The 21,686-nt window shown below is 38.9% G+C and overlaps 1 protein-coding gene and 1 long non-coding RNA gene across 3 annotated transcripts in view; one reads left to right on the forward strand and one right to left on the reverse strand.

The window, feature by feature from the left end:
• Positions 1–1,872, reverse strand: part of LOC124556666 (oxysterol-binding protein-related protein 11-like) — a 193,960-nt gene extending 192,088 nt beyond the window's left edge. The window contains exons 1-2 of one of the 2 annotated variants that reach the window (XM_047130636.1): positions 1,707–1,872; positions 1,578–1,614 (exon numbers count right to left, since the gene is read on the reverse strand). The gene's annotated coding sequence lies outside the window, so the exon portion shown is untranslated. The remainder of the gene's footprint in view (positions 1–1,577; positions 1,615–1,706) is intronic. The other variant, XM_047130635.1, reaches the window with a different exon arrangement.
• Positions 1,843–20,716, forward strand: LOC124556668. Its single transcript, XR_006968653.1, has 2 exons — positions 1,843–2,129; positions 20,188–20,716. It is a non-coding gene; the product is annotated as an uncharacterized LOC124556668 (long non-coding RNA).
• The last annotated feature ends 970 nt before the right edge of the window (positions 20,717–21,686 follow it).

The raw sequence follows: 21,686 nt of genomic DNA on the forward strand, positions 1-21,686 counted from the left end.
GAAACCAAACTGACATTTTGTTAGTACTTCATTTTTACAGATATGTGAAGCTACTCTTGAATACATTACTTTCTCAAAAATTTTGGATAAAGCTGTTAGAAGGGAGATTGGACGGTAATTGTTGACATCAGATCTATCCCCCTTTTTATGCAAAAAAGCACACCGATGTCTATGTTCAGACAATATTTACTGCACTTTTTGTCATAAAAACATATTACAAGTTAAATCACAAAATTTGTATTACACAACTGAGAAATCTTGTCAGGGTATTTTGCCAAATATTACATACATACATAACACAAATTATGGAAAATCCAAAGGAGAAGAGGGTATGGGAGACATTACGTAACTCTTCCCAAGCACAAGTCTTTAAAACAATCTCAATTTGAATTAAATATCTATTATTCTATGGAAAATTATTTTAGTGAAAAGTACAGTAAATCTAAATGGTAAACCATACCCCACTATATGTTTACATTTCCTGTTTGGTAGTGCAGATTTAGAACTTCAATAGTGTAAAAAAAAATTGATATTCAACAACCAACTGAGTCTCATGCATTGAAAGTTCCATTTCTTATAGTACCTGAGTGCTTTAGAAAATGTACCCCAATAATGTAGCTGTCTGCTACCACTAGTGTAGTATCTGGTGGGATCAAAGAACAGCATGCAATTCTGAGGCCAATATTTATATGTTCTAACATAAAAGTTAGACATTACGGTGAGGATGAATTTTATGTTCTCTTGTGAAATAATTATAATTACTCACACCAACAGTCTCTCTTGAATTAAGAAAACAAAAAATGAAAAAGCAGATACCAGTAGCTGCCCAAAACACAGTCAAAATTTCATGGGTATCATTTGATAGTTCAATATATTTTCTTTTCTAGTCTCTCTCTCTCTGGCTACAACTACCTCTGTTTACAAATTTAGTGGCTGTCAAGATCACTAAACATATGACAAAATAAAGCAATTAATGAGGAAAAACTTCGATGGCTACCAGGTAATTTTCTTCTGTGATACACTGTGGTTGATGGTGTATAATCATAGTGTACAAACTAAAAGTTGCATGTAACATTGGTGCCTTAAAAAGTATCATCTGCAGTCTCCCCCCCCCCCCCCCACTCTAAATCGCTCACACTTTGGTATGGCCTTAAATGTTGGGAATTTTTGACTTATGCGTTCAGATTTGGGGGGACTAACATGTACAGCATATTCGTTCTTTGACTTTATACCAACAGCTGTTCTTCCTAATAACAAATACTAGGATCCATCACTAGAAGAATTTCGAAACACAACGTATGTAGGTTCACTATCTTCAAAAACGCAGAGCTGGTGTATTCGCTTGGTTATACTGTTACGAAAAGTAAAGAGGGGCAATGCCTTGACAGTAAGTCGTTGTTGACATGATGATGCAGGACCGAGTCCCTTCTGTCAGATCTCCGTATCTAATCTTACAGTATCAAAAGCAGCAGCCACATAAACTGTACAGTAGGTATAAGTGGCGCTATAACACAAGCTCGGTAGGCCTAAATTTAGATATTATCTAACAAATATTATTACAGCGAGATGACATTTACCTTGAAATATAAAACAAGCTTCCAAACGCCGAGATTACTGTAATTAATAAACAGAGACAGCCAATAACAACATAAAGCCCTTTACACTACTATATCCGGCACTCATGAGTCACTGTAAGCATGTGCTACCTGTCAGTAATCAGCTGCGAAACATCAACCAGTTGGAAGCCCACCACAACATTGCCGCATGTTTTTCCGATAGTATCATAGCTTAAGATACCGGTTCACACTCGAAATCCTTATCATCTTGCGTTGCCACAGAGAACATCCCATACTAGTATCAAATTAAGATCGTCTTTCCTGGTTGTACTGTTGGCTAACATGATTTCCTTCTGCTGCATCGAGATTCATTTCTTTTGTCAGAAGTTGTGTTGCTGAATTTGAATGTTGGCTAACAAAACATATGAATGTCCACAGTGTTGTAATTTTGTGCTGTGTTTTTGTTTACGCACATTGGGTTTGGAGTTGTTGCCGCAAGCACTGCCCAATAGTTAAAACACTGGAGTTATTTTGTACTTGGTTTCTGTATATCTAACAATTGGAGCGCTTAACGTAAGTAATCATGTAAGTTCTGTACACGTTCGTAAGAAAACTGTTGTGTAAGTTACGAAAAGGATGATAGCTTTTGTTTGATCAAAATAATTTTAAATTCTTTGTACCGAACAGAGACGAATGATTTACTAGATGGTCTTATTTGCGGTAGTCACTCTTACAGACGAATGGAAAAACTAGTAGAAGCCAACCTCGGGGAAGATCAGTTTGGATTCCGTAGAAACACTGGAACACGTGAGGCAATACTGACCTTACGACTTATCTTAGAAGAAAGATTAAGGAAAGGCAAACCCACATTTCTAGCATTTGTAGACTTAGAGAAAGCTTTTGACAATGTTGACTGGAATACTCTCTTTCAAATTCTAAAGGTGGCAGGGGTAAAATACAGGGAGCGAAAGGCTATTTACAATTTGTACAGAAACCAGATGGCAGTTATAAGAGTCGAGGGACTTGAAAGGGAAGCAGTGGTTGGGAAGGGAGTAAGACAGGGTTGTAGCCTCTCCCCGATGTTGTTCAATCTGTATATTGAGCAAGCAGTAAAGGAAACAAAAGAAAAATTCGGAGTAGGTATTAAAATTCATGGAGAAGAAATAAAAACTTTGAGGTTCGCCGATGACATTGTAATTCTGTCAGAGACAGCAAAGGACTTGGAAGAGCAGTTGAATGGAATGGACAGTGTCTTGAAAGGAGGATATAAGATGAACATCAACAAAAGCAAAACAAGGATAATGGAATGTAGTCTAATTAAGTCGGGTGATGCTGAGGGAATTAGATTAGGAAATGAGGCACTTAAAGTAGCAAAGGAGTTTTGCTATTTGGGGAGCAAAATAACTGATGATGGTCGAAGTAGAGAGGATATAAAATGTAGGCTGGCAATGGCAAGGAAAGCGTTTCTGAAGAAGAGAAATTGGTTAACATCCAGTATTGATTTAAGTGTCAGGAAGTCATTTCTGAAAGTATTCGTATGGAGTGTAGCCATGTATGGAAGTGAAACATGGACGATAAATAGTTTGGACAAGAAGAGAATAGAAGCTTTCGAAATGTGGTGCTACAGAAGAATGCTGAAGATTAGATGGGTAGATCACATAACTAATGAGGAAGTATTGAATAGGATTGGGGAGAAGAGAAGTTTGTGGCACAACTTGACCAGAAGAAGGGATCGGTTGGTAGAACATGTTCTGAGGCATCAAGGGATCACCAATTTAGTATTGGAGGGGAGCGTGGAGGGTAAAAATCGTAGAGGGAGACCAAGAGATGAATACACTAAGCAGATTCAGAAGGATGTAGGTTGCAGTAGGTACTGGGAGATGAAAAAGCTTGCACAGGATAGAGTAGCATGGAGAGCTGCATCAAACCAGTCTCAGGACTGAAGACCACAACAACAACAACTCTGTCGTATGAGAACAAATCAGCCGTGTATATCACTGTGTTGTTTGATTTGTGCGTCGTCTATTATCTGTAAATAACAGCGTTATTTTCCATGACTAGCAGTCTGTATTATTACTGGGTGTGCAGTTGTTTTGTCTGGAAGGGGGTAGGAGGGGGGGAGAGAGAGAGAGAGAGAGAGACAGAGATTGGACTAATTAAAAAAGTGTTAATACAGGCTTCTATTTCTGCCTTCTTGAACTCTTAAACAGTGGCAGAAGGTTAGAACCAAATGTGGGACCTACATGTTGTCAGCCAGAGACTATACTCCACTGGACAACAGACAGATTGTCTTCCTAGGAAAACCCAGTGATGTTGGCCATAGACACTGTTAAAGATTTGTGGTGTGGTAGGACTGAAGAGCTCTTGCTGTCTGATCATGTTATCATTACTACTACTGTAATGTTCAAGTTTTTCCAATCGCCAGGCAGGTATTTCACATGGAAAATCACATCACCAGTTAATGTCCCAGGCCTGGTGTATTGTAGATTGCAGTCCTGCCATTCTGCTTTGATCAGTAATGTGAAATGGAGGTTTTTGTGGTCGACTCTGTAGTGATTAACTTCTCACGGTTAGGGTTCAGTCATGTAGAATTTTTTAAAGGACATCATATTCACTGTTGACTGTAGAAATTTATTTATATAACTGTTCCAGTTTTGGACTTCAGGCCATTTTTGAGTAATACTGCAGTACCACTTAAAAATGGCCCTAAGGTGAGTATGATGTCCTTAAAAAAGCTCTGTTGTATTGTCTGAGGTCTAAGATGGATATGAATGTCATAGTTTGGTAGAGATTTTTTGAAGCCAATGGACATGTTATGACAACAAGCACTGTTTTGAAACTGGAGATTGTGGTGGCAGACAGATTGGTAGTGTAGTCCTACACGTAGGTTTTGAGTTGGTTACGACAACAAATGTCAAATCACAATTTTTATTAGGTTGCAACATTGTGCATTAAATACTGAACATTGAAACAAATAGTTTCGCACTGTGGTCTGATATTTTCAAGTTTTTAAAATGTTTGACGCTATTAGGCCTAATAGAAAGAACATGGCAACCCAAAACCTACAGATTCCCATGTAGTCCCAATACTTCATAAAATGTGTCATATCCACTATACTGTTGTCCGCCCCCAGTAGCTGAGTGGTCAGCGCGATGGACTGTCAATCCTAAGGGCCCAGGTTCGATTCCCAGCTGGGTCGGAGATGTTCTCCGCTCAGGGACTGGGTGTTGTGTTGTCCTAATCATCATCATTTCATCCCCATCAACATGCAAGTTGCCGAAATGGCGTCAAATCAAAAGACTTGCACCAGATGAGCGGTCTACCCGACGGGAGGGCCTCGTCACACGACATTATTGTTATTATACCATACTGTTTATCACTAGTCGAAGCATATGGGTTGCAGCAAATTTTTCAGTACATCCTCTTAGAAGTGAAACGCTGCTTCATGCATGGGGTGCCTATGTTCTCTTCCTTCCTCTTTTTGATGTAGCATTGTCATAATTCTCAACTGCATGTGTTGTCTGACAGAGACCCAACTAATGCTTTAGTAAGCTTCCTAATAGCTCCACAGCACATAGGCTACATCTGCAAGCCATTATACTAAGTCACAAAATTTAATTTACTGCATACAATTTGGGGCTATAGTTCTTTTAGTCTTTATCACGAATCTCCAAAGTTCATACATGGAGGCAGGAGTGCTATGTAGCCATCAGGGACAGGCAGGTGGCATTGTGAAACTTTGACTGTACGCCATTTGCTGACAAGCTTGCTGCCTTTCGCATTCCCAGAGTAAAAGCTCAGCACATTATTGGAGAGAATAAAAAGCAGTCATCATTAGAATATTTACAGTCTGTTAGCCATTTCACACAGTCACCCACTTTATATGAGCCAATAAGAAGGATCCAAGGGAAACGTAGTGCAGACACTGCAGTGGCCATGCAGTACAGTGGTGGTCTAATCACTACACAGGAAGCTGTAGCCCAGATAATTTCAAAAGCTTCAAACAAATTACATCAAATGCCAGGCAAGGTAACACACTCAGTGCAGATGGGAATTATTTGAGTACACATTTGGGCTTTAGCTCCAGTAACACAAGAGTACAACTGCCTCTTTTGTATGAAGACAACGCTAGAGCCAGATGAAGCACACTGCTACATGTTGAAATATTTGAAAGTTGAGACAAAACACTACACCCCTCAGACTTGTTAATAGAATCTGTATTGAAGAACAATACTCTGATTCTCAGAGGGAAGTAATTATGATTTGGCTCCTGAAACTTGGGAGGAATTGCACCAGCCCTTGTAGTCTGTGTGGCAAGAGAAAAACGCTGACAGTTGAGGTGGGCTTGGCATGGCTGCGTCATGCTGCACCTACCACAACAAATCATGCGATGCATTTTTCCCATTGTTGTTGGAAACTATGGCTTTCAGGTACTACTAATGGCTGCATCTCGCACATGAAAGTTAGTAACAGCATTTCCAGCTGCCCAGGTTCTTATGCCAGTGTGTGGTGTATAGTAACTAACACAGTATAGCAATTAACTGCTGTGTATGGAAGAAATTTGAACTAATAACCAACAACAGCTTAGTATGACTCTAGAAACCATAAATTTTCTCAGTTGCTATCAGTGCAATTTCCATAGGTACCACTCTACACTTGACAGTCTAATACTCCCAGAGTCAGCAATACAAGAGGGTTTTTTTTTTTTTTTTTTTTAAAGGCAGTGCTTGATAGCACTATTTTCGATGCTGAAAAGGTGTATTACGCTAGATGGAGATACGTCATCATCTGAAAACTGTATGAATGAGGGTTCCAAAGTTGTCTTTTCATTATAGTGTGCTCAGTCCTCTTGGGGCAGTATTTTAGGTTCAGAGTTGATCATATACTCTCAGACCTGCATATCCAGGAGAGTGGTGTCCATCAGGGGAGTGTGTTAAGATACCCAGCCTCTGTGCTGAGGCTCTGGAATTCGCCTTTAAGAATCTGCTGATAGCTCCTCATGGTGTGAGGTGCACATAAGTTCCAGTTAAACCTCTAATGTAAGGTCTTTAATCTTCTTATCAGTGCATGAGCAGAATGAATGTATGTAATCACAGAAGGGCAGCAAGTGCTCAGGTTTATAGCAAAGGAACAACTTCCAGAGCTTAATGTGGCAGACTTGAATGTTTTAACACGGTGTTGAAGCAAATATCCTTCCTGGCTATTCGCGAAACCAAGTTTGTTTTTAAATTTGACAAAATAAAAGGAAATGTAATACACATGTCTGCTTGTGTCTGTATATGTGCGGATTGATATGTGTGTGTGCGCGAGTGTATACCTGTCCCTTTTTCCCCCCCAAGGTAAGTCTTTCCGCTCCTGGGATTGGAATGACTCCTTACCCTTTTCCTTAAAACCCATATCCTTTTGTCTTTCCCTCTCCTTTCCTTTTTTCTGATGAAGTGACCTTGGGTTGCGAAAGCTCGAAATTTGTGTGTGTGTGTGTGTGTGTGTGTGTGTGTGTGTGTGTGTGTGTGTGTGTTTGTTATTAAGTCTATCTGGGGCTGGAATGGGTCATGATTTTTAAAATAAAAAAGAATAGTGCAACAGCTGCTGGTATGTTTTAAAAAAGGTTTTATGTGGTGTTTGGAGCCCTGCCCAAATCACTGCGTAGGTTATTTTAACATGTCTAAGTGCATGTTTCGTCCTTTTTTAGTCAGTGAAGAACACAACTACAGTTATCCGCATCATAGTTATATGGTTTTGTCTGCATGTCCAGTTCTGCTTTAATATATTTATGTTAGGAAAGTTCTGGTAGAATGGAAATACTTTTGAGTTAAAGAAGACCACTCACCAAAAATCAGAAGCATTGAGTTGTCGATAGGTACACTCAGAAAGAAAGAAAACATACTAGCTTTCAGAGTAATCCTTCGAGCTAGAAGATAAAAACGTGCACTATGACCCTACATGATGCCAGCTGAATGAACGGTGCCAGTGCTGCTTTTTGCAGGTGGACTATGTTGTTATTATGAGGGTTGTGTTGAGTAGGGTGGGCAGAGGCATGGAGGGGGGGGGGTGGATTGGGGGAGGTGGCTAGTGGCTCAGAGGAAGGCAGCTAGTTTGCTGGTTAGGAATGTGGAAGGGAGGGATGGCAGGCAGAAGTGCTAGGTATATGATGCACGGTTGTTGCAGCCAATTGTGAGTGGTATGCGCTGAAGTTGATGTGGGGCCATGAAGTAGGAGGGGGTGACGGGATCAAGGAAGGGGAAACTGTTGGGTGGAGGGTGTGGGGACATTGATTTACCGGAGATTGAGACCAGGATGATTATGGGAGCAAAGGATGTATTGCAAGGATAACTCCCATCTGCACAGTTCAATGTAGCTGGTGGTGGAGGGACCAATCCAGATGGTCTGGGTTGTGAAGCAACTATTGAAATTGAGCATGTTATGCCACAAAGTGATCAAATTTGTTCTTGGAAATGGTTTGGCCGTAGCCATTCATCATGGTGGCCAGCTGGTCGGTAGCCATACTGACATAAAAAGCTGTGCATTGTGTGCAACAGAGTTGGTATAGGACATGGCTGCTTTCACATGCTACGCAGCCTCTAATGGGTAGGACAGTTGCAGATCATTCAAAATTTTACCAGTGTGCTTCAATGTGGTGGGCTTATAGCCTTTTGACTTGCAAAGGTACTCATCATAACTAAATCAAATAAATTTATTTTATGTATATAAATTGAACTGTGTAAATATATTTTAAATCTTTAATTAATAGTTAAACACTGTGGGGAATAAAATAAATTTTAAAAAAAGGATGTTAACTAAGGGATTCAAATCTGCATCGACAAATTGTCGGTCTCTGCATTAGACCACTCGGCCATGACACCATTGTAAGAATGGCTCCTTAGAAATCCCTCATACTCTACGCGTAAATTTTTAGAGAGCATTTCACCTTTTGCTGTGGACCACTCAGGCAAAATATTCTATGAACTTGAAAGGGGTTTTATTTTATCTGTAGTTTGTCCACAGAATTGATGGCCTTTTGGAAATCAACAAACATCTTTTAAAATCAGTCATCTTTGGCAAATAATTGACTTCAGATTAAATATTTTTTCAGAACATGATCTGCCATTCCTAAAACCTTGATATTCACCTAAATTACTCTACAGTGTTTAGTATAATCTTGGAAAATATGTTAAATCCAACTGGTTGCAAAGAAATTCCTTTGTAGTTGTTAATATCTTGTTTATTGCTTTTCTTATGTAGTGGGTGTATGAGGGCCGCCTTCCACTCTCGTGGGACTGTTTCTGTTTTCAGGTTTTCTCAAAGATTAATTTTAGCTCTTTTTTTTATTTTTGGTAGAGATGAAAAGTTGCACTGTAATAGATTCTTTTCCAGCTTTATAAGGTTTCAATAATGTCTTCAGTTTCGTTGATAGTTGGGGGTAAACCACCTTCTACATTTTCATGAGGGTTTGAGTATTAGAGCTCATGGATTGGTTCTGGACAATCTAGATGCTGTTGAAAATATTTTGCAAGTGTTTCGAAATCTTCAGCATTACATATGCCAAATTGGTGAGCCTTGTCCCATGTCCCTCAGTTGTTAGATTTACATGTAAAGTAAATCTGCCTAACTCTTTAAATCTAGTTTTCTCCTCCAAAGACCTGCTGGAAAAGGAGCTCCTTTGAAGATCATGTACAGAAAACATTTTCATACTAAATTTCCTCATATATGCCTATTTTATCACCATCTAGCCTATAGTCTTTTGACTTACAAGGATAGTGATCATAGCTAAATAGAATATACTAATTTCAAAGATATAAATTGAACTGCTTAAATATATTTAAATTTTGTAATTAATTGTTTTAACATTCCAAAGAAAAACTAAAGTGGATAAAAAAAAGTTGGTAACACCAGAAATAGAACCTGAGTTGAAAGTTTGCCAGTCTACACGTTAGGCCCCTCGGTCACAGTGCTGTTAAGAAAATGGCTTCTCATAAATACCACATACTTTATGCTTGCACAATATGTTCCGTGCAGTTTCAAAGAAAAATACTGACCTGCTGCTGTGAGCAACATAGCACTCCTAGTTCCAGAAGGGATGATGTCACATCAGAGCCTGTGCAGTTGAAAACAGACAGCTGCATCCAATCTCTTAAGTGAATTGTAGCATGGCAGACCATCACTTCAGCACTTGATATGGCACAGGAAACCAGCTTGTGGACTAGGTTTTGGGAACTGGGCCAGGGAGTTCAAACTGGGGAAGCTATAAAATAGTTATCATCCCATAACATATGCATTCTAGGTAGTTCGATTAGCGATTCCACCAATAAATCAGCGGTTGCTGACTGCTTTTTGCTAGTGTGTCTTTGGGGGAAATCCAAGCTTTGGTGATATAGATTGAATTATTGATAGTGTTCAACTTCTTAGTTAATGATGGGGCTGAAAGACATTGCCATGGTCCAAGAGATGTGGGAATCCAATGAAATGAAATGAAATGTCATGTGGCTAGGGCCTCCCGTCAGGTAGACCGTTCGCCTGGTGCAGGTCTTTCGAGTTGACGCCACTTCGGCAACCTGCGCGTCGATGGGGATGAAATGATGATGATTAGGACAACACAACACCCAATCCCTGAGCGGAGAAAATCTCCGCCCCAGCCGGGAATTGAGCCCGGGCCCTTAGGATTGACATTCTGTCATGCTGACCACTCAGCTACTGGGGGGCGGACGTGGGAATCCAATAATACACCAGCAATCTAATGTGGTAATTAGAAGATGACTCTACAAGTCACTAAGTATACCATTGAATTCCTGCTTAGCAGTTAAACTCTGGTGTTATTTCAAAGGCAGATTTTTCTTTGTTGATGTAATGGAGAAGTTACCACATTCAGTCAGAACATTGTGTTTATTGGTAGTGTGTGTATCGTCAAGTACCACTCCATACCTTGAATCATAGTTTCATGTAATGCTGGTAATTACCTTGGATCACTGTGAGAAAATAACCCTAAAGGTTTGACAATAACATTGGTACATACATGGAAACAGGCAAGTCTTCCAATATCTTGGTAATTTTGTCAAGTGACTGAATCGAACAGTTGGATTGCCAAAGTCCAAGTTGCAGTGTCTAATGTGTGTAGTGACATGACAGGACAGAAAGAGAGAAGCTTATGTGTTGTATAGTGTTGGGTTAACTTGGAACAGACATTGGTGTGGATCGTTATTACACATAACATCAGTGTGGTAGCATTAACACAGGAGCAAGACTAAACTCGTGCATTAAACAATATGTCTGTAAAATGCTGGTGGTTCCAATAGATTCACATACTGGTCATTCCCATTGATGGGGAGCCAATAATCTTTTAAGAAGTGTAGTTTTCAGCTCTAGTCAGAAGAGTTCAGTGCAACAGGAGGAAGGCCACACTGTGGCTAGTCTGTTTGTCACCAGGTGTGAGTATTACAGCTGACTTCACACAGTGTAGTTTTCAGCTCTAGTCAGAAGAGTTCAGTGCACAACTGACTTCACACAGTGTAGTTTTCAGCTCTAGTCAGAAGAGTTCAGTGCAACAGGAGGAAGGCCACACTATGGCTAATCTGTTTGTCACCAGGTGTGAATGTTACAGCTGACTTCACACATTCCAGTGCAGCATTGGTTCAGAGTCCATGCTGTGCAGCAGCGTTCTGGAAAACAGCGCTTTTCGCTGGTTGCTTGGCTTGACTGTCAAAGTATATTAAGAATTGTGAAACTGGAGCTAAACTTTCCAGTTTCAACTAAAGACAATTATGATGCCTCCCTCAAATCTTCTTAATGGGTCTTTACAAACAGTACCTCTCAGTAAAGACAACAGTAAAGAGATAATAATGAAATAGATTGAATGCCTGTAATGGGACTCTTGCAGTGAAGCATAGAGCAGAGGGAATGGACCATATTATGACATTAACACCGAAATTCTTGGCTTACATGAAGATAATTAAAGGATGTTTGAAGTTGAAAATGAAAGATAAGAATAATGTAATTTTCTAGAAGTGTGTTCTAATATCTTTATAGTAGGAGGGCTGGCCAATTTCAGCATCCATCCATTGCTGGATGGGATTTAGGATGAAAACAGCTGCAAATGAATAGAAACTGAAAGTCACCCATCAAATGGGTATGATACAATGGATTAAACGTGCAGCACGTAATAACCCAGAATCTATTGAGGTACTGCATTAACCTTGGTGCAGTGTCTGAATGATACTCCTCCTGCAATTTGAAAAAAGAAGCAAAGAGAGACAGAGGCAGATGCAACAGGGAGTACAATAGTGGCAAGGGAAAATGCCCAAATTTGCCCACCAGGCTCCAAGTGAAACTGCCTCTTTTGCATACACCGGCCCATTTACACACAACCTGTGCTAACAGCCGACTTGTTAGGCCATGTTTCATGTTAGGTGTTCCTATTGCAGGAGCTTCAAGGACTGCTGTCACAAGCCACGCTGGCGCGAAGTAGGCTACAGTTGCTGAACAGAATGGGAAAATCAATTGTTGAACAGTTTTTCCATTAATGTTACTCCATACACACTACTTTGCAAGTTGGTTATGTGAGGTCAAGGCACTACCAGTTGCACATTATGATAAACAAGTCATCACAGCAAGGAAGGGCAAAGACCTTTTGATGTCACAGTTGGCTATCCAGTTGAGAGTGGCAAGTGGGGGTGGAAGAAGGGAGGGGGTGTAGGAAGAGGTGGTGGTACAGCAATGCAGGGACCGCACGTTGAAGGCCAAGAGACTGCCATCTGTGGAGGGGTTGAAAGGAGCCTCTTTCATGAAAGCTACTATGACAGATATTTGAGCAGACAGCGAGGTTCACACTATAGACACACTGTCATTCTCTGAAAACAATCATTGAGTAAACTGTTAACTGCACCTGTGTCAATAGTTATTCAAACTGTTATCTCAATACATACAAGAATAAAATGTGTAAACCGCCTTGAGAATGACATCTTAAATAATAAAACCCCTTTTTGAAGAGAAGTATGCAAACTTAAATTCACGAATAATAATTCCCAATCGATAAGTGACAGGAAACAGTAAAGTTGGTGTGATGTCTTTTATGAGTTGAAGAATGCTGCATGTCATTTGCTGTTTACTGGGTGCTGCATAAATGAATTACCTCATTAACAATTTCATTGTGAATGGCTCAATGCTGACAAAAGAAAAAACTAGGTGCTGTATAAAATGCTGTGGTAAGCATACTGTTTGACTCTTCACTTGGTGCCATACTGGCACTTACAGTGAACTACTCACATAACATTTAATAAAAATCCACCATGTGACATAGTACGCAGACAGAAGGTGTGTTGTGGGCACCATGTAAGGGAAACTGGTAAGAACCTGCATTTTCACTATGTCTCCAATAGTTTGCCATTCAGGAACCCCGGTGGACAGTGTGGGATGAAAGTGTTAAAAACGTGTCACAGATGTATTGCCTCCTCCACCCATGTTCTTATAGTAACTAATGAACAGGTTAATCAAATGTGGCTTGGTGAGTAACTCAAATTGAAATAAAGCATTCTCTGGTGTCCATTCTAGTGAGACTACAGCACACGATGACAATAAATAATCAACAGCTCGTATAAAGTGCTATCTTCACCACCTCCGTAAATATACTACAATTACACAGCAGCAAACAGAAGCAAGAATACAGACAGTTAATTTTCTGCAAGTGAGCAGCACGACATGACAGGGCAAAACAAGACACACGATGATGTGACATTTGCTGTTCCTGAGGAAAGAAAGGTGAGAGGCCAAAATCAACAGTATAGTGCAAACAGGCTACTTACCATATTCACAGGGAAGTAGAAGGATCACAGGCAAATGAAATGATAGAAAGCACATAATCTCACAACTGAACCACATAGGAGTGTTTGGAATACAAAAGCATAGTTTAGGTAAGAAGGGGTGGCCACAATAAAGCCAAATGACCCTGTTGATATGAGGGTAACACTGCCCCTACATTATCTCTTTGATCTAGACTTGAAGTGGTTTTGAGATTATTATGCTTGCATTTTCTGCCAAACCATTTTAAGGCAACTACTAAGTTCCTTACTTCCTTCGATCAACACTGGGAAGCAGTTTATTTGTTTCAAAGGGGAACTTGTAGGACAACCGTATACTACCTAATAAGGAGTATACCCTGTTGACTTGTGAATTCTGCTGTTATAAGTGGGCAAAATGTACAGTAGATAACAATCTCAGTCATTGTGTGTCTTATTCACGTAATAGGATTACTTTCAAACAATTGTCTGTGGATGTGTTCACCACAGCTTTGGGGTGGAAGACTGAGTGAGTGGCCACATGTACAAGATTAAAGTTTTATCAGAGCATGAGGAAAGGGCATGGCAATGCATGTAGACATGCTTTCTCCCATTTTTGGTTTTTACTATCCATTTTAAAATATTGATAAGCACCATGTGAATCCAGCTTTGTGATTGGTTTAGCTATTTCTGATTTTTATATGGATGTGCTGTAATCAACATTCATATATTATTTCTTGAGAAATAACTGAAATTGCAAGTTAAATTCAGAAATGCTTTATTACATGTTAGACAAATTTCTAGTGAGTAGTTTGATTCATATTATATACGTATATCGTACATCAACTACTAAAAATGTATGGGGGTTTTAGGCACTACATAACTCTTGCTGTTAGCTGGTATAAGAAAGTCATTAAGGGCTGAGCCCAAACTCAGATTTGAGAGGGAAATTGGTTGTGTCCTTTTAAAAGGAACCATCTCAGTATTTACCCTAAGTGATTTGGGGAAAACATTAGAAACCTAAATTGGGATGGTTGATTGACAAATCCATGTTCTATACTGCTGAATGCAAGTCCGGTGTATTAACCACTTCACAACTTCGTTCAATGATTGGCAATAAAAATGATCTGTTAATAGTATATAGCAAAATAAAAAATTAGGAACCTGGTGGCCATCCATACGTTCTTTTTTGTAAAGTAATTCTTCATGTGCATAGTGTGTAAAGTGAAGGTGTAAACAATTGCTGGTAAAATAAAATAATAGGACAATGACAGGCAACACACTTTTCCTCTGCTGTGTGTAGATGGTACCCCACTTTATGTACCCAGTGCAAGGATAGTTTTAGGTAACTCTTGAGAGGTGAGAAAACAATCTGTGTGTTTTAGTGCTGAACTATATGAAATTTTTCTGTATTATTTGTGGTTTGTTCTTAATCTCTTCCATTCAGCTTTACAAAGCATGTCATCTACAAGCTATTCTCTCTTTTGGTAGTCATAGCAATTTTTTGACCAGGTCCGCAGTGTCTTTTTCATGGCAAGCATTGCCAAAATTGTTGAGCAAAATGCCCAATAGCACTTGACTTATTTTTAACTTTCACTACATCTGCCTGGATTTTCACTAGATCTACACTGAAAATATAACTGCTAGCTCATCTATGAGTATTATTGTCCAAGCATTGTTGTCATATATTCCCAGAACTGTTGAGTATGACAGGACATCCTTCAGGACAAATCAAAGCTTTGTTTTGCACCTCATTTGAAGATAATTTATTTTCTTTCTGTAGCAGTTCTTATACTGGCTGTTACTGTGAGGTGAAATAATTTATGAAGACTACAAACACATCCTAAGGAAATTTCTTATATAACAAATGTGCTGAAGAGTTGTAAAATTTGTTTGTTAAGTGACAAATAGGCACTTTCCCAGATGGAAATATGCAGACATGCATATGACCTTTGAGACAACAGATAATTTGCATACAGCTAGATGAAGATACGAAAAATAGCTTCTGAATAAGAGTAGCTCTATTTATTCAATATTTATTGACATATTATGTTGAAGATATGTTCATTACAAGCTGAGAAAATTTTATCTCTTGAATATTGAATGCAGTCCAGTTTTTGATCAAGAAGTGTTGTGATGTGTGCAAAGAGCACTCTACAAGTAGAGGCATGGTTGCACAGGTGTTATAGGCCAGTAAAATTAGAGTTCTGCCTGAGAAAAATTGGTGGTGTTCTGGAAAATATTTTAATTGCTCATGTGTACCTCCTCTATAGTTAATCTGAGAGTTCCACAATTACAGAGTTGAGCTTCCACTTCCGTATTGAAATAATCTCAAAATTATTGCACTTTTTTCAGTTTTCTTGCAGTTTCTCAGAAGCTAAATTTTTAATTAAAAAGTTTAGCTTCTGTATGTCCAATTCTCTCATGGTCATTAGTGTAGTTCAGTTTATTTATTAGTCCTTTTTTGTTTAAGAGATCTCTATATGATATAGACAAGTTAATACTTAAAAATGACAAAAGAGTCATGTTAGTAATTTTTAATAACTAAACATGTTAAATAACTATTATATTCCCATTCCAAATATTAAACTTTGTTTGTACATTGAAATATGTCATGTAAGGATAAATTTAACCTGAGGGCAGTACTTTACATACCAGGGTGTTTGTGGACTGAGTTGAATCGGTGTCACTGGAAACATGACAATCAATGAGTATAAAAACTTCAGTTCTTGTGGAAGTTTGCTGGTGCAGGTGACATGGATGTTTTTGTTTAATCTGATTTATTTATCAACATAATACTTCTTAATAAACTTTTGTAGGTATTAACTAGATTTGTTTTAAGCTCCCACCAAGGAGTTTACATTTATTTAGTGAGCATGTGCATGGTGAACACGAGGTCACAAGCCAGTGCAGTATGTTTTCCTCCCTTGTTCTGAGATTTTATTATCTGTATCTTTTATCAGTTTTGATCTCTAGGAGAAATTCCCTTCTGACAACCTTGCTTGCTTGTAGGACATTGAGTATGGTTTTTCCCACATTGTTTCTTTATCTTACGCTATCTTCAGTCCACACGTGTGTGTTTGACTTCTACCTTTTAAAATTTTTTTACCCAAGTGCAGTACGTGTGGGGAAAGTCACCCAGCATCACAGTATGGTAGCCAGTCTGTTGAAGACCAAGCTGTTACTTCTCCACACGTACTGAGGAGTAGGTGCTGTCCATTTTGGGGCATGTGGGCCCCAGGCAATAGCCACCAACCCAGATGGCCATTGCTTTGGCTGTGTGGCAGCCCTCATTTTGAGTCAACAGCATCGTAGCAGATATTTGGCACTGTGAAAAGACTTAAGTTAATAGCTGTTGACCATGAGGTTGCAGCAGTTTCCTCAGACCAGAATTCCTCAGTGCAGATTATGACCCTAAGAACTTCCCTTCCGTGACCATGCAATGGGAGGAAAGCAAAATGAAGCGAATTGCAGAAACTTAAGATCCTGGTTTGCACTGGGATAGATGAAGGTCCTTTTTCTTTACAGTGGAGAATATTGAAATTGTATACGAGACCCACCCACATGTTGCCAAGGTTGTTTCAACTATGCTGCAGAAGTTGTGCTGAGAAGCCATTACACATCCTGCATACAGTCCCAATCTCTCCTCATGCTGTTTCCGTATTTTTGGCACTCTGAAGAAAGAAATTCATGGCTGCCGATTTGCTTCTGATGATCAAGTGCACACCCTGGGCACAATTGTAGCTTCTTAGGAAACCGCGAACATTTTTCCATGAAGACACAGACTGTCTTGTCTCACAGTGGGATAAATGTATTAACAGCTGTGGTGATTACTATTAAATTAATAAACAGTTTACTTTTTTACATCTGTCTCATTTGACTGCCCCCTATACGTAAAAAAATTGTGTTGTTATTACGATCAGTTGTTGTGTGTCCTGTACTTGAATTGAGTGATTTAAATTATGTACTTTATGAGACTAGAACCCACAATTCAGCAAATAAACCAATACCTCACAGGGCCCAAATCTTAAGCTGGGTTTACACACGCAACAAAAGTGTCGGCACAGCTAGTGACATACCATAATGCCGTGGCATGTGTGAACTCCCAGTTTTCAGTGGTGCAGCTTAAGACAAGCAACTTTTCTCATCCCACAAAAGTTCAACTTGGCTGTACTTTGTTGCACCACTTACCTTCCACCACTGCTCCCTGGTGTCTGTACTATGGAACACAAGCATTCTGTTGCAGTTATTGTAGAGTAATTGCTGCTGTCTTCCATTTGATTTCAGTGTGTTTTGATTTTATTACTGAAAAAAGTCAAAACAGCAGTCGGCAGGTACACTTTTACAGCTTCTGCTGGAATTAGAAAAACCACCACCTATGTTTAATTTTTTGTAGCAGTGTGTTTGTGTGTATGGGGGGTAATTACACAGCCCTTCAAGGAATAACTCAAAGAAGTCATAAGGCTATGTAGATTTAGGAAAGGGTTACAAAGGAAGTGCTGGTAGTGAGGTAGCAAAAGAGATCCTTGTACTTAGGACCACAGCAATAAACAGAAATTTTAAATGTTGTAGAAATGAAGTGTTAATCAATTATTTTATTTTCTCTTCATTTATTACTATCATTATTATCAAGTTAGTTACATAAATTGCCAGAGGTGAGTTTTTAAAAATGTTCTCAGCCAAGATGGAATGGTTTCTGAGTCTGTTACTGTATGCTTAAAATGCCAACAAAAAGAGAAAATCAGTCACTGGTTTTATTATATAACTACAATGCATTTTGATGGTTACTCCTTAATCTTCAGGTGGTACATGCTCAATTTACATTGATTTAAAATGGCAGACAGAAGTTGTATTTGCTGCAAATATCATGGACATGTAGCCATTCTATGAAATTTTATCCCATTGGTGCAGATACATAAATACACAGATTAACTGTAAAGTATACAGTGACTATAAATAAACGGTACACAAACATAAATTTATTCTGCATTACAAACCAAATTTGGCACTTATTTACTTTTTCATGTCTGGAAACTAAGTCACAATCTTTCAGCCGAGTATAGGGCCACATCCAAGGCTTCTTTCCAAATGCTTTCAGGAAATCTAGATAATGGACTCTGCCTGTTGCCCCTCATCCATGGTTTTCAGTACATCATGTGAGAAAAGGGCAAGTTGAGTTTCGCATGAGCAATGCTTTCTAAAACTATGCTGATTCATGGACATAAGCTTCTCAGTCTCATTAAAGTTTATTACATTCAAACTGAGAATATGTTCAAGGATTCTGCAGCACACAGAAGTTAGTGATATTGGTCTGTAATTTTGCGAGTCCGTTCTAATACCTTTCTTATATTCTGGAGTCACCTGAGCTTTTCTCCAGTTGCTTGGGACTTTGTACTGGGTGAGAGATTCACAATAAATGCAAGCTAGGTAAGGGGCCAATGCTGTAGATTACTCTTTGCAAAATCGAACTGGGGCCCATCAAGACGTGGTGATTTATTTGTTTTCAAATCTTTCAGTTGTTTTTCTGTGTTAGGTATGCTTGCTTCTATGTCATCCATACTGGAGTCTGTCCCTGGTCAAATGATGGTATGTTTGTACAGTTCTGCATGATTGATTTCTTGAACATGAAATTTGAAACTCCGGCTATCGTTTTGCTATCTTCAACTGCCACACCAGACGGGTCAACAAGGGACTGAGTGGGAGCCTTACACCCGCTTAGGGATTTTACTTCTGACTAGAATTTTCTTGGGTTCTCTGCCAGATCTTTTGCTAAGGTGTGACGGTGGTAGTTGTATGCGTTGCTCATAGTTTGTTTCACCAACACACGAATCTCTACTAACCTTTGCTTGTTGTCACTTGTGCATCCCCTTTTGAACCTAGAATGCAACAGCCTCTGTTTTCTCAGCATATGTCAAATTCCCTTATTAAATCGTGGTGAATCTTCTTCATCATTTATCCACTTACTAGGCACATGACTCTCCAGACCACAATTTACGATCTGCTTAAACTTTGCCCATAATTCCTCTACATCCATCTTACTGGCACTAAGTGATGCCGATTTACTTTCTAAATGAGTTATAACCACTTACTTTCTCTGTCTAGCAGAAACACTTGCCTGACCTTCTTGACTGATTTATTAACTTTCATAATCATAGTTGGTATTATGACATCATGATCGCTAATCCCTGTTTCTATACTGACATTGTCAATAAGGTCCAGCCTATTTGTAGCTACAAGGTCTAAGATATTTCCATTGCATGTGGGCTTGGGCTAGCTGCTCAAGACAATTTTCAGAAAACGTGTTCAAAAGTATTTCACATGACTGTCTGTCTGTAACCCCTGCAATCAGTCCATAGACATCCCTGTCTATACTCGGCAAGGTGAAGTTGCTTCCAACTAGTATTGCATGATCTTCTTTAACAGCAAGCTTGTATTTATCTGGGACCTCTCAATATTTTTCTTGTTATTTTCCCATCTTTCATAGTTGAACAGTCTTCTTACCTGCTTCCTTTGCTATTTTAGATCGTTGTTCCACCAAGTTACAGTTGACAAAACAGAACGTTTCACACAGAAAATGGCTAAGTCTCACATCACAAATTGTGGCAACATTTTCGTCCTGTTAATGTCCATTTGGGTAATAGTGGCAGTTTATAAGGGGCAGTCAAAAAGTTTCTGTTGAGGACCTTGCTGTACTATATATATAACTGACTCTGATGCAGGTAAGTAAGTACCAACATGTAGGCAAAAGATTAGAGTTGCATTCATGTCTTTCTGATGCGCGTATACTAAATGCAGAAACATGAACTGTATTGACGTTATTACCAGATGTATCCAGACAGGACCAATGTGCTATTATTCTGTTCTAGGCCGCTGAAGGACAAAAGTCGGCATCCATCAGAGAGTGAAGAATGTGTATGGGGCAGCACACCTGTTGAAAACCACCATTGTGAAATGGTGCACCAAGCTCCATGCTGGTCACAGTTCAATACAAGATACTGGTCAACTGGGGAGGCAGAAGTTACACCAACTACCGTGGAAGACACTCAAGCACCTGCCCTATAGTCCTGATTTCTCCCCAAATGATTATCATGCCTTCTGTCCCTAAAAAAAGGGCTTGAAGGGTTGACAATTCCCTTCGGACAGGGGTATGTGGCAGGCAGATATGGACGTCTTCATGCAGCAGGACATGGTGTTTTAGCAAATGGGTATCTTCAACCTGGTGTGACGGTAGGATGATAGTGTCAACATTGACTGCGATTATGCTTGATTGGCATCTCAGTTCTGGACTTTACAACCATAGAACCAACTTTTTGATCCTCTTTAAATTATTGTACCAGCAAGATGTATTATAAATAACATTGGAAATTAATACCAATTAAATATCATACATGTAATTATAGGATGTTTTTATCGAATGTGAAATACTTAGTGATTTGACTGGCAGTGCTAGATCCTGTCCTAAGAAGGAGTTAGTATTGATGTGCAAGTAGCTCACGGTCATCACTCATTGAATCAAGAGTTCACTTCTTCCATCTCGCCAATATTTGTCTCCTTCGTAGTAAATACCAACAGCCTTTGTGTAGTAGCTTGTTCTCTTGTCTTGATGAGTACAACACTGTTGCATGTTATTTGTAGTTCTTAAGAGAACTATTGTAATACCAACTAACAAAAACTGTACCAGTATCACAGAACTCACAAAATTTTAAACTAATTTAAACCAATGTATTTTAAGAACATTCATTCTGTAGGAGCAAGAGAATGTAATTAGTTTGAGGAGTAAGCCAGCTTAGATCAATTAGACTTGTAGCAAGATTTTATGTTTTATAAAGCTTGTATTTAAAATGTAGGAGGGAGAAACTAATCAAACAACTATTAAGTTGTTTAGCTTGAATGAAAATTTATTCAGGAATACTAGAATTAATTATCACTCTCAATTTCGAAGATAATCAGGTCCAAATTAAGTTGCTGAAGAGAAAGTTTTGTCTGTGTGCATAAAACTGTTCTCAAAAGTAACAGACAGAATGAGAAAGCACAAGCATTAGAACAAACCACGAGTTTGAGTAAGGGAGAATAAATGTTTAAGGATGAGCTCATAAAGTTTGATCTCAAAGTAAAATTACAAATATGCTGGGAAAAAATTTAACTATTTCATGTAATGGGTCTGAACAAGACATTAAAATTCTGTTTGACAATATTTATTAAAATTTGGCTGCGTATGTATAATGATCCGAAAGAGACAAGCAGCTACAAAATTTCACGACCTTCCAATTGAAAGGGCAAGTGTAGAATATGGTTTGCCAATTGAAATTGTAATTTCTCCCTAATTTTCAAGGAAAACAGCACATGATACTTTCTGTGCGTAACT

This window comes from Schistocerca americana, chromosome X, assembly GCF_021461395.2.
Source record: "Schistocerca americana isolate TAMUIC-IGC-003095 chromosome X, iqSchAmer2.1, whole genome shotgun sequence".
NCBI lineage: Eukaryota > Metazoa > Arthropoda > Insecta > Orthoptera > Acrididae > Schistocerca > Schistocerca americana.